Consider the following 14,919-nt stretch of genomic DNA (forward strand, 5'->3'; position numbering starts at 1 on the left):
TTTTTCAAGGCTTTTTTGAGATTTCAGACTTTGTTTTAACGGTTAAAGGTTACATGATGATGATAATTATAATTAACTGTATTGTGTGGTTATGAAACTAACTGAAATTATAGTGAAAATGTCTGTGTTCGTTTTCGTCTGTCAACTTTTTTCATACATAATGAAGATGGATCAGACAAAGGAAATAAAGGCAAAATTTACGGTGACCTCTTTTAATCTCCCACCCAACAAATACCCCATTACAAAAAACTAAAACTAATAAAAACTCAATTAAAAAATAGCAAACTCACTCTAAAAACTCATTAAAACTAACTGAATTTGAAAACAAAAATTCACAACAAAATTAAAACTAAAACTAATGAAAAATCCAAAATTATTATTATTATAACCTTGCAAGGGAATTCACTATTACAATGAGGGAAAGATACAAGTACAAGAATGTGTGTGTGTGTGTGTGTGTGTGTGTGTGTGTGTGTGTGTGTGTGTGTAAGTTTATCTCTGTGTACCTGTTCCTGTTCCTCTGTGTGTAGGTACATGGTTTTGCATTGCACTGGGCATTTATAACTATACAAAAACTTTTGGTCGTGCTCATGTTGCATTCTTTAAAGTTTCTGATTTGTAGATACAGTGGTTTGCAAAAGCATTCATCCGTCTTGGATGTTTCACCCTTTTGTTGCTTTTAAATCATGCAGGAAATCATTGTCAATATAATTTGGCCTTTTTAAAAATAATTTGCAAAAAAACCCTCTATAATATGAAAGTGAAAACAGATTTTTACAAAATAATGTCAATAAATTAAAAATATATAAAGTAAAATAAATGATTGCACAAGTATTCATCCCCTTTAAAGTAACTGATTAATTCAACAGAGTTCCAGCTAGTTGATGCAGCAGAGTCACAGTAAGTGAAATGGAGATCACCTGAGCGCAAAAAAAACATGTGCCAAGTGGTTATAGTATAAAAAAACATGTGTCCGGAAGGTCCAGTCTCTGGTTCATCACTATTCCTGCTACAACTGCAACATGAAGACAAAAGGACACTCCAGTCAACAGTCAAAAGATCATTGAAAAGTATTGAATTTGTTAACATATATCTCCGTTAGAAGAGACAAATAACTTCAGCAATGTGTTAAAGTTAGACAATAACACATAAAAACCAAGTGTAAATTGACTGTAAAGGCAATACAGTTATTTATAACATGAGCGATCATCTTTTGGCCTCCATTTTTGTTTTGCTTACATCATGTTAGGCACTGTACAAACAGTTAGGATCCAAGATTCAGGAGAGGAGATGGCTACAAAAAAAAAGTCCAACTCACTGGACATTTAACTGAACTCTGTGGGATGTCCAGTGAGTTGGGGTATGAATTTAAAAAACAAACACTGTATCATTCATGTCAATATACAAGTGGTTCTTATGATTGTAATACTGATACTGTTCAAGAGACAAAATGTAGCAGAAAACAAAATCTCAGCTCATCCAGGCATTCTTCTCTCTTCTTCCCCTTTGTGTTTTCTTTGTATGTTGGAGTAAAGACTAAAGTGAATGGCGGCTGCCTACAGCATGAAAAATGCAAAAAAAGCTGTGAAACCCCGGGATCGCTCCAACCCACCACCACACAGGTTTGTTGAACCTCCTACAGATGCACATTTAGGATTTTATCATTATTATTTAACTGCCCTGGTGCTTTCATATGGCCTGTTACACCCAGCCACCACTAGATGGTGCCAGATTCACCCATTACAGAAGATGGTTATAAAGGTGTCGTGTTGCAGCTGTTTTAAAATGGATGTGATGGTTAATTCTGTTATGTAAGAAGAATATGAATCTTATCCCTGCAGCCTCATGTGAAACCCTCCACACAGAAGAGTACAAAGCAGCACAGACCTCAGGACAAGAAGGACGTCCGTACAGGACAGAAACCAGCTTCTGAGCTCAGCAAGACAGACAACCAGAGACCTTCTACCTCCACTAAAAGTAGGACTGGCCCCCGCAAACTCTAAGACCAACACCCCTTCAGAATAAAACTAAAAAATGAGCCATATCACTTGAGAGGGAACACATGAGTAGGTGGGCACAAGAGACAGCATACAGGAGAAACTAAACTATTTGATAAACCTTATTTAATGTAATTGTGTTTATTTTATGTCATGCTGTGATTTAATAGTGATGTGAATGAAACTGCTGTGAATGGTGCAACCTTTATTGTGATGACTGAGCAGTGTCAAAGTAATGGGCCTCATATGAAGGTGTGAAAATAGTACAAGAAGTCCAAGAAGTCCACTTCAGCCGAGGGTCCGGCCTCAGCAGTGCCTCGTGCCAAATAAAAAGGAAAGGGCCCCGGTGTGAGGTGTTCCCCAGACGGGGCCAAACTGCTGGACAAATACTTACTGTTGCACAGCCAATGACATGCAGCCCAAATACAGACGCACACTTTTTTTTATTTTTATAGTGGCCGGAAAACGGAGAAACTGAATGAGTTTGTCTGTGATGTGTTTTACTGGTGGCATCTGATTGAAGGCTTTAATTATAAATCATCGACCTAAATTAGTCGAGTAAAGAGAGCGACCCAGGAGATTTGAGCGCAGAAGAGCACGGCTCATTCCTAAATAAAACAAAGCATATCTTGTCATTCTTAATGTCACCTCTTTATCTATATACACTGTGAATGCATGCCTTTTGCAGCAATAATTAAATCTCTTGTGTAAAAAGTGAAATTTAATTTATTACATTGGGAGAAAAAAATTGTCTAGACGTCAACAGGGATGTAGTAATGTGGTGTAATATTTAAAAACATCCAAAACAGACGTGTTAAAAATCTTTTACAAACTTATTCCCACAAAATCAGCATTTGTCAGAAATGTGTAAAAACAAGCTGGTGCTGTCTTTTAATGAGTAATAGTAGGATTATATTTCAGATAGGAAAAAATGTGCCAAATATCATACAACACACAACTATTTTGCATGTTTTCCTTTCAATAACATGACAAAATATGTTGTTATTGTTTTATAATTGCATGCTAAATTGCAGATAACACTCACAAAGACTTCAGGAAATTTTATTGGATATCATTTCACAACGCCAAAGTGAGCATTAGGGATTTTCTTTTTTCTCTCCTGACCTCTCAATTCCAAAACGCCCTATATGCAGTGACTGCACCCACTCAGTGTCAAAACAGAGAAACCGTCACACAGGCTGGTTACGCTCCATCTGAATGCAGAGGATTGGGACTGAGGGCAACCACGGGTCTAATCTCGTTTGGAGGCCATTGAAAGCAGTAGAAGCTACTTTGAGGGCACTGCCATTCAAGCACAGGTTTTTCCGCTGTAGAGAGAATAATCCCCAGCATAGATACAACATTAAAGTAGCCAAGCATAACACACAGAGGCTGAATTTCAAATCCACCCATTTGCATCTTGAAGTGAATGAGTGCCAACAATGGGGCTCCGTGCTCATGCACAGGCTCTGTGCTTTAGTGTGTCTGTAAATGTAGTGTGCATTTGTCGAAACTGTTTTCAAAAGGCATTTCTACATTGCAGGGAAGAGGTAATTGTCTTAAAAGTGTGGACACAGTATGTTAACCTTTATTAAAATTCAGCCCAGGTAGACGCACTGATCTCGGCTAATGTTTCTCAACACACTGAGTTTAGTTTTGCAAAAAACAGTTTTTCACTGTCTTTTGTTGGATTTATTTTTAATAAAACAGACAATGAGAATGAACAAATGGCATGTGAATTATCTTTGATTCAAGCTGCTTGCCAAAAGACTGCAACATTACTGCAACATTATTAACATGCTGCCTGCTTTTGGTTTACTCAGACTGGTATAAACAGCAGATGGAGCTGTAGTAAGTTGCTGAATTCATTTCCTGTAGTTAATCTGACAGGAGAGTGCTATCCCCAAAGCTTACTACCTAGTTTTGTGCATGAAGATGTGTAATTAGAATTGATTGCTTGAGTCACTGCCCATTAAAACTGTGATGTCCATGTAACTTGTCACTAATTAATATGTTGGATGGTTATGTCTTCATGGTCCATTCAAAATAAATAAATGGTTAAAATGTAAGATGTTTCTTTTTCTGTTATTTGCTAAATGTCATTTGAGAAATAAAAAACAAAAACAAACAACGATGATTTGTCTTAGTTAAACCTCTTTTCCCTGTGGATTTCCACACTGGAGGTCTGTTTAGACAACCTCCTGTATGGCTAATTTTTGTCAGAAGAGGAGATGGGATTTGAGCATATGGTCCTCATTGTCTCGTGCCAGACTTTTGATTAATTATAGGGAAACGTAAAGAAAAAAAAAAAAAAAAGCTCCAAATTGATTTGTGCAAGCAGCATGTGACCTACAGCAAATTATAGAAGCGCTTGTTCAGGACTCAGAGTGGAACAAATTTAAAGAGACTGAAACACATCAAGAAAATTTGGAAGGATCAGTGTTTTCATGTCGGTGACAGTAGGTTCAGATGCTGTTAAAATACTGTCAGTTTGTATTGTTGCAAGGCGGCAGGAGCCTCCGGTTCTACTTTTACTCCTCTGGCCAAAACAAGAGAGAAAAGAGGTGGGAGGGCAGGGGGGGACAGAACGAGAGAGGCTGTATGGTGGATAGGTTAGGGGCGTGAATTTGGGACAAAGCATGGAGGCAAAGGAAATTAGAAAATTCGTCGGGATGGAACAAGGGATGCACCCCCACCAAACCCTCCCCCTTTTTCCTCCAGCAGTGCTCCTGACAGATGGAAGTAAGGGTGGGTGGGTTGACGGGCTGCAGGGATTAAAACTCTGCAGCCCCATTTTGGAGCCTGAAGAGAGTGTCACTCCTGCAGAGGTGGGGTGCACAGAGGCACTTGTGGCGAGAGTCGCGGGGTGTGTGAAGTGGGTGCACGCGGGCTAATGTCAGAAGAGCCGAGGATGCTTCCCGTCCCACGGCCCCCCCCCTGCTCCATCCACCTTTAACCACTGAGGAGAAGGGGAGGGGGGTGCATCTCAATAACCTTAATAGAGCTCCCTTTAATTAATCAGCTCATCTGCAGAGGCCCGATACCTGCAGCTGAACCCCCCCCTCCACCCTCCTCCACCCTCCCACATGGTACTCCCCCTCCATCCTCACCCCAAACACAACATCCTCACACTGCTGCTGTGACATTGTGGTAATGAGGTAACACAGCTACAATGTCATGGAAATGTTGCGGAGACGTTATCTGTGGGAGCTCATCACACATGCTGATGTTCCTGATCCCCTTCAATGTTTACGTTGTGTGTGTGTGTGTGTGTGTGTGTGTGTGTGTGTGTGTGGATCTGTGTGTTCATGTATGCTTCTGCACCACAGTCCCCCCCCCCCCCTTCCCAAAAATAAATAAAAAAACAGGTACATATGGCCAAATGGCGGGAGGAAACCGTGATGCCTCTATTTCCACAGAAGAAGAGAACGAGGGGGGGCGGAGGGGGGGACCCGCCTCAAGTAAACATTTGAAACAGATGGCAATTTCAAAGCAAGCCTCATCAATCTTTGTTGACACTACCCCTTTTTTAAAACTACTCTTATTTGGGGATATTTGCAATTATAATGCATACTGTAAGCTCATTTGAATATCAAATTAATTACCGAACACACTGGAGTAAATACCTCTTTTATAAGTCCTTGTTAAAAGTGAAAAGTTCTTGACTGCGGTTGGATGGCGTGTTAATTTACAGTGATATCTAATCCCAAGTTACTTCACATAAAAGGCATTACTATACATATTTTAATGGGGAGGTGGTTGTTTTCCAGGCAATTTTCTGCTAGAGTACATTTTTAATTTATTCATATTTAATTTATTGGTCTCTGCATACCCGCTCAGTAAAACTAATCAACACCATGTATGGGCCTCTTAAAGCCACATCTCTCCTTGGCAGGCAGACAGGCAGCCTCTGCATTAGGATAAGCTCTCCTCTCTTGTGCACAGAGCTGGTGAAATGCCCCGCTTTCAGCCGAGCAGGAGGATACCGCCGCGAAGGAGAGACTGTTCACTTCTCACAAACAACCTTTTAATCAGAGGGAAAAAAGGGTGGGAAATGAAAAATTTGCCCAGCCTTGAGTGATCCAAAACATTTCCACATTTCTTTGCATAGCGACCATCGTCAATGCTGTCGGAAACGTCGTCTGCTGCGGACAATACCCCCCTCTCTTTGGGCTACTTCCTGCCCTCAAACTCCTCTGCCCTTGAATTGGTTTTATGGAGCTTTGGCAGTCATTTAGCACAGTATGACTGGAGTTCTTATCACCTGACTCGGCTATACACTCCAAATATCTATCGACCCATTGACACACCTTGAGGAGGGATCTACACAACCTTACACATGGAAATGATTTCAATTAATTACCATTCCCCTTTGACAAGGCAGAGAGGAGGGGGGGGAAACAAAGGAGCCCAGACAACAGGAGCATTTCTCTGGTGTAATGTGCACCATGTGTAATGAGCAGCGGAAAGGTCATTTGACACATTTCTGCCAGAATGAATTCATTTATTTCAAGCACTTAATTTTGTAGTCACCTCATCGGTGCACGGCTTGGCAGTGCACTGAGAGGGTGCATTACCACAAGTGGAGGCTTAGTTTCCTCCCCAACAGCTAGTGCTGACCACAGGTCTGTGGGAATGCCTGAAGAGCAGATAGTGAAATGGAGTGTGGGAGATCCAATCACCCCTTCTATCATAGGAAAATCGCCTCCATCACCTTCAGTGTAATTGGAGCATTCATTACAGTTCAGTAAAAATGCAGGTTGCCATTAGATGGGCAATTTAAAAGTAGGCTTCTGGAGAATGAGAGACTTGAGGGGTCACGATACGGGGTCACAGTCAAGTAAATAATGGGAATTGGTCCCACGAGGCTTGGAAAACCACAAAGCCCGTGGTCACGCACCAAAATACAACTCAGCACAGGCTGGAGGCAGGAATTCAATCATCAGACAGAAAATAAAATGCCCCCTGTGCCCTCTCAACATCACAATAATTACAAACAGAAAGTTTACCGTCTTATAATTACTCTAACCTGAGTTGAGAAAGTGCTGTGTGACAACTGGAAACTGTTTTGTTATTTTAACTCTTGCATTAAAACTGACATACATAGACCGAGAGAAGACCCCCACGGCTTAAAAAATGACACAGAAGTGACAAAAACTGCAGTTCTTTAAAGGGCCACAAGACTGTCCATCCCCACAGAATCACATATGAACCCTCTGGAGTCTCCAAAAGCTCCAAAGCATGACTTCTTCTTTTTCTCTTCTAAAGTTCTGGCTGAAAACTCCATGAGGCCAGTTTCAGTTTGATGATGATATACCAAGTAAAACTGGAGACAAGCTCAAATATATTTAATATAAAATTATAAAACAGGATGTAACCCTCTTATATGTTATATTTGCAACCTTTGTTCACATTTGCAACAACACTAAAAAGACACATAAAGACACAAAATGACCAAAAAAGACACAAAATGGCAAAAAGAAAAAAGAAACAAATAGACCAAAAAGACACAAAAAAACACAAAATGACTAAAAAAGACACAAAAAGAAACAAAATGACTAAAAAAAGAGACAAAATGACCAAAAAAGACACAAAATGGCTAAAAAAGACACAAAATGACTAAAAAAGACACACAATTACCAAAAGAGACAAAATGATTAAAAAAAGACACAGAAAGAAACAAAATGACTAAAAAAAGACACGAAATGTCTAAAAAAAGACACAAAATGTCTAAAAAAAGACACAAAATGAGAAGACAGAATGACCAAAAAAGACACAAAAAAGACAAAAAACCCCACAAAAGACCAAAAAAGACACAACATGACTTACAAAGACACGAAAAGACATGAAAAGGATTCAAAAATGGACATAATAGCCCTATAAGACTCCATAGAGTTAAAATGCCCAACTTTACAGCAGAAATAAACATGTAAACAGCCTGATACAAACAACAGTTTGGGTCTCTATAGCTAATGATAATCTAATGATAACTGTTGGTGCTGTCTCAGGTGGCGTGTTTTAGCAAACAGGCTGCATTCAGCGCTCTTTAGCTCTCCCAAGCTCCATCTCTTTTTCTTTATCTTTATCTCCATCTCTCGGACATGTAGCCAGGATTTAAAAGGAGCCAGGCGCTGCCACCGTGATGTCACCTATTGGACTATCGTTTCAGTGACTTGCTTTGGCATTTTGGCTGTTGCCAAAAAACAATTTTTTGGTGCCAGAAGTGACCGTTCTTGGACGAGAGGGAGGAGGAAAGTTTTCAGCTTGGTTAGCAAGGTGCAAAATTGAACTCCTTTGAGTGTCTTTTACTATCATTGAAAGCTGAACAGTTCATTTTTAGGTGACCAAAATGTTTCAATGAACTTTCATGAACTGAAAACTAACTGTGAAACTTATAAGATGAAAATGTTCACACCCAACCTGACAGCAACATGGGGTCAACCTTTTAATCATAAGGTAGCCATGTCTTTTAGGCATATCCTGCTTTATTGACTATTTTACTCTAAAAGTTGAGATTTATTGGGATTTTTGTATCCAAACTCTCAAAAGCCAAAGAGCTAAAGCGAATAATGCAAACTGTGATTTGTTTTTTTACTTTTTTGTTTTTTTACCAAATCTTCTCAACCCTAAAACTAAGCCCTTCTTTTCTTTTGTTAACATTTATTCAGCAATGGTCTGGTAACATCAATGTTTAACTAAAGGTCAGTTGAGGAAAATGGTTCAAATCAATAAAGGTAAAGTCTGACCATGCAGCAAACACATCCAAAAATCCAAATAATCCATACTGGTTTTTAAGAAAGCCATTGTGAACAGAAAATTTAAGTTGCTTCCAAACTTTTGGCCTGTAGTGTAGCTCTTAGCCAATTCACCTATGGCTAAGCCCCGCCCCCTCCACTCACTCGGACAAACTGTCAACATTCGCTATGGCAGCTGTGACAGTCGGAGAAATTACACAGGAGGCAATTAATCATTTTTGGAGACAGAAAGATGAAATATCATCTCGAAGTCACCAAAAGGGCCTTCATTAACAGGTTAGAGGTTTTCACTTGTCTTTTCACCCCACTGACACCGCTCATCCCGGTGCTTGTTGTAAACAAACAGAGATCGCTAAGTGAACACCTCCTGCAGCAGCAGCACATACACACTGTTGTTAACAAGAGGCTCTTGTTAACAAGCCGGCTGACGTCGTTAGCGCGCATTAAGACGGAGTCGCTGGATTTGTCTCCAGTCATTAATGAGAAGATATTTATTCTCTTCTGTTTATATCACTTGATCAGGCGTGAATTCGCGAGATTCGCTGATACACTGCTTTCTTTTGGAAGAGCATTTAATTGTTCTGCCTCTCACTTCACGCCGCTCACTTAGAGTACCAATCAGGTGAAATTGGATAATCTTCCACGGCACACCTGATGAGAAAAAACACATAAAATTGGCTCATCTCGTTTGGGGGTGTGGCTTAGCCATAGGTGAATTGTATCAATTATACAAGATGACATATGTAGAGCGACAGGAATTTGACGAGGAAGCATCGAGGAAGAAGACGACTGATGTTTACACGATGGCGCCCAGCGATTATTGCCGTTTGTGCAAGATATATCTAGAACACTGTCTACAGCTAGATCGAAGGAGTGCTTCACGTCTGCTGCAGCCATGTTGGATCCGTAAGCAAACTACAAGCTCTGTCTGTTGAATAGTACGCGTCATTGCCTTATCGTCCCTCCCCGTTCTGTGATTGGATACCAAAAGCAGGGCTAAGAAACGGCCATAGACACCATGCCGCCTTGCAGTTTGAAACGAAATTGAGCGTGCAAGGCAGCATTGGTATACCCAGACTAGAGAAGAAAGGTAATTTTCTCTTCTTTTTGCAGCCAGTGGAGTCTCCCCCTGCTGGTCAATACATAGAATGCAAGTTTAAAGAACTTCTGCATTGGCTTCACTTTTAAGATCTGCAGTACATACAGCTATAGGATTGTATTATATATTAAACTATATTTTTTGCACCTAACGAGATGCTAGCCCACATATACTGTACGTACAACATATATTAGGTTGTGAAGGCGAACATGATAACCTTTAGTGGGGCGATGTTGCCTTCAGCTGCCACTCGAGGCCTCAGTCCAGCTGAAAGTTGCACCACTTTGTTTTTATCTGCAGTTCTGCTCCTACTTTTAGTTTGTTATGTTTTAATATTTCTCTACAGGGAAACATTTCACTGTAAGCAAAACCAGAAACATTTGCTTGATCAAAGGAAGCATATTAATGTGTTTAGGTTTGAAAACGGAGTTGTTACTTTTGTTCTGAAGGTTATTTTACAAAACTTTGTTCTAAACAAAGAAAGCACAACAATAGAGCATCAGTTTATGTGTACTTCACTAACTGCAAACATGCCTGAAGTCACCACTGATAACATGATTCCAGATTCTCTTTGAGAGATTTAAACACTCGTAACAAATCTGCGTATTTATTTCTTTGTGAAGCTCCCACTAATGACCATGTTTTTGCAGGAGAAAAAGCTTCTGCATTAAATATGAATACACATCATGATGAAACAATTAGGCAATGGTCTTCTGTGGAGCTGGTTTGAGTATCTGGGAGCCTAAAAAACCCTGTAATGACATAAACAAAGCTGTGAAGTAGTAATCGCAAATTAGCCTCACTTTTCGTTAGAAAATAATGTAATTAGGGAGTTTTTCAGTGAGAAAACCCACACAGGCTTTCCCTTGTCAACGCTGAACCTTTGCGATTTATGAAATAAGATAATAATCAATCAGAAGTGTGCTTACCTATTGGAAGGGACGCCCAGAGGTCCATGATAGGATGACACACGGCCTCGGAGTCAGGGATAGATAGATAGATAGATAGATAGATAGATAGATAGATAGATAGATAGATAGATAGATAGATAGATAGATAGATAGATAGATAGATAGATAGATAGATAGATAGATAGATAGATAGATAGATAGATAGATAGATAGATAGTAGGGTTGTCAAAAGTATCGATACTCAAAAAAGTATCGATACTAAAACGTTGTATCCGGATACAACACTCATTTTCAAAAGTATCGTCATCATAGTTGCAGTTTCTTTTTTCACAGCTGTTTTTTATTATAAATATTTTACCTGTGGTTCTGTTAATTTTTTCATGTTGCATTTTTCTTGTTAATAAAAATATTTCTGTTAAATTTTGGGGTCTTTGTTTTTATCCTTGTGGTATCGAAAATGGTATCGAGTATCGAATATTTCCTTGAGTATCGGGATTGAGTTGAAAATTTTAGTATCGTGACAACCCTAATAGATAGATAGATAGATAGATAGATAGATAGATAGATAGATAGATAGATAGATAGATGGATGACATAAACAAAGCTGTGAAGTAATATTCGCAAATTAGCCTCACTTTTCGTTGGGAAAATAATGTAATTAGAGAGTTTTTCAGTGAGAAAAACCAACACAGGCTTTCCCTTGTCAACGCTGAACCTTTGCGATTTATGAAATAAGATAATAATCAATCAGAAGTGTGCTTACCTATTGGAAGGGACGCCCAGAGGTCCATGATAGGATGACACACGGCCTCGGAGTCAGGGGCTCTCACACAGCATACGGGGTGTGCTTTCCTGCAGCCCCTTCACCACTCAGGAGGCAGATTGGACTTCTCACTCTCAGCTACTCCGCATTATTGTCCATTATCACACCGTGGTCCATGTGCAAGGTGACAGTGGTGCTCTGATGGAGAGGCGACAGGGGGACCTGGACTGCAATAACATATTATTAGCTTTTTTCACAGCTCCACTGGGCTGGATTTACACTGGATATCCAGAGACCTCGGAGGGCAGCCCACTGTCACAGCGGTGTCCACCAGCAGAGCAATTGCCAGAGATACACAGGTGTGTGTGGACTGAATAGCCATGCGCCCACGCAAGGCACACATGGGGCATGTGTACACACACACACACACACACACACACACACACAGACAGACGCACACAAACAGAGAGTGTCTGTAATCAGTGACAGGCCTTTTCCAATTAGTCGCAGTGTGCTGTCATTCTTGTGTGCCATTGTAGTACTGCATGTTCTCCTTTTGTTCTGTAAACTGTAAACACATCTCCTTTCATCACTGTGCTGATAGATAGATAGATAGATAGATAGATAGATAGATAGATAGATAGATAGATAGATAGATAGATAGATAGATAGATAGATAGATAGATAGATAGATAGATAGATAGATAGATAGATAGATAGATAGATAGATAGATAGATAGATAGATGGATGGATGGATGGATGGATGGATGGATGGATGGATGGATGGATGATGGATGGATGATGGATGGATGGATGGATGGACGGACGGATAGAAAGATAGATGGGAAGATGGACGGATAGATAGACAGACAGACAGATGGATGGATGGATGGATGGATGGATGGATGGATGGATGGATGGATGGATGGATGGATGGATAGATAGATAGATAGATAGATAGATAGATAGATAGATAGATAGATAGATAGATAGATAGATAGATAGATAGATAGATAGATAGATAGATAGATAGATAGATAGATAGATAGATAGACAGACAGACAGACAGACAGACAGACAGACAGACAGACAGACAGACAGACAGATAGATAGATAGATAGATAGATAGATAGATAGATAGACATTTAGAAAGATGGATGGATGGATGGATGGATGGATGGATGATGGATGGATGGATGGATGGATGATGGATGGATGGATGGACGGACGGACGGATAGAAAGATAGATGGAAAGATGGACGGATAGATAGACAGACGGACGGACGGACGGACGGACGGACGGACGGATAGATAGATAGATAGATAGATAGATAGATAGATAGATAGATAGATAGATAGATAGATAGATAGATAGATAGATAGATAGATAGATAGATAGATAGATAGATAGATAGATAGATCAGAGTGTATTTTAATCCATATGAAGGCAGAGCGGGCCCATCTGCTGCTCCTGTTTTAATGCGGATGCTCTTGTCCTTGGTAATGTTAACAGTCTCCCTTGTGACTGATGCCTCGTGTCCCAGCCCTGTTTATAAAACAGTCAGAACTTCGTTAAGGGACAATAACATCAGCCAGGCTCAATTATAGTGACATTTTGCTGACATGCAGATTGCCTCCCCTCAATCTTTTTTATGTAAAATACTGATGTGCCAGTCACATATGGATGGATGAACTTTGGGAGAATCAATGGTATTGATGAATCATAGATCATACGAGTCAACAAGACTGACACCAGGAGAGCGAATTCATCGCACGCAGAAAGTCAATATTAAATTGTAATCATAATCAGACAAAGTGAGTTATGTATAATCAATAGCACAATTATGATAGGACTTGTCCTTGCAATACAGACAATACATGCATTCAAACAGGCTGCATTGTGTTCATTACAGACTGGGCTTGTGTAGATGTCTATGCATTGTTAATGGTGTCCCTTTAGTTATTTATGGCGACTCTCATTATCTCAGGCAGTGTATTTAATTATATAACTGAAAAGATGATCACAACAATCCTAATAAATATACCAAGGACTCTTCTGTACAAAAGAAATGGCCGTGAATTGTTGGAAACTATGAAAGTTGTTCTGAAATATGTTGGAGGGAGATTGTCAGGAGGAGAGTACAATAATGCTGCTAAATCCAGTGAGACGATGGCATTTGATTGTCCTTTGGTGTGCCCTGAAATATTGGAGCAACTCTGAGCTGCTTCGTCTGCTGTTGGCTGTCTAAGAGCACCAGGCAAGAGTGACCAATGGAAACATCAGGGACAGGAATATTAAGCTGATTATTTTCTTAAATGACTACTTTAGCTAGTTTTGATTTCTGTGTCATGTCAAATATTTGGTCCATCCCACATGGGATTACCAGGCGGCAACCTCCTGGTCTGAGCAGGGAGGCAAACCAGGAAGTGCCTTAAGCTGCATTCTACTGAAAATTCCAGCAGGGGGTGCTGACCGCGGCTGCAAAAACATTTCTGTCCATTAATTTCAATGCAATTATGCATTGAATTACCTCAGAAATTTTAACTAAGACCAAGACACCACCAGCTATGTCAGTAATTTTAATCAAACTGGATCATATTTTATGTCGAAAAATGTGGTCTGGTGTTTCCTCTGATGCATTTTTAAATTTAGCTTTTAAGTTTTTGTGACAAAAACAAAAGAAAGCTGCTTTATATGCTTTCAAATAACTAAAAAACTACATTTACAGTTTATCCAGATAAATTACTTTTTTTCTCATCTACAAGTGGCAAATTCAAATTTTAAAGTTTCATATTTAAACTCCCAACTCAGTCTTTGATGCATCAACTATATTCACAAAACTTCTGTCATTCATGCAGCCCATTGAACAAATCAACTTATTTCTTCCACACTTATATACTGTTTTTTAAAACTTGAAATTGATACAAGTAGCCTCCAGTTAAAAGCAAAAGTGCAACACCCAAAAAAGTTTAACAAACAGGCAGATATTGATGCCAATGTGTTGGCACTAGTAACCCCACACTGGGCAGAACAACACTAGAAAAGCAGTTTAAAAGAGCCAAGAGTATATTTTTGGTAGTGCAAATGAATGACGATGCAAAAGGTGGCAAGCAGAGCAGAAATAAGCACCGGTGAAGTTGGATACATCTACAAAATGTGTATCTAGGGTTCGATTTACCATTGGTGGGTGATCAAACATGGGCAGCCTGGTTCAGAAACATTAACACCTCCTGTCAGGTACAAGGACTTTACGATTGGTGGCACAATCAAGTGGTGAAGAGCAAAAACAAACAGATTAAACTTGCCTATTCAGACAGAGAAATCTGTGTTTCATATTTGCTCTGTATGTCATATTAAATGAGTCATGGAGGAATTATTGTGGAGCAGACACA

Source organism: Centropristis striata, chromosome 2 (assembly GCF_030273125.1).
Source record: "Centropristis striata isolate RG_2023a ecotype Rhode Island chromosome 2, C.striata_1.0, whole genome shotgun sequence".
NCBI lineage: Eukaryota > Metazoa > Chordata > Actinopteri > Perciformes > Serranidae > Centropristis > Centropristis striata.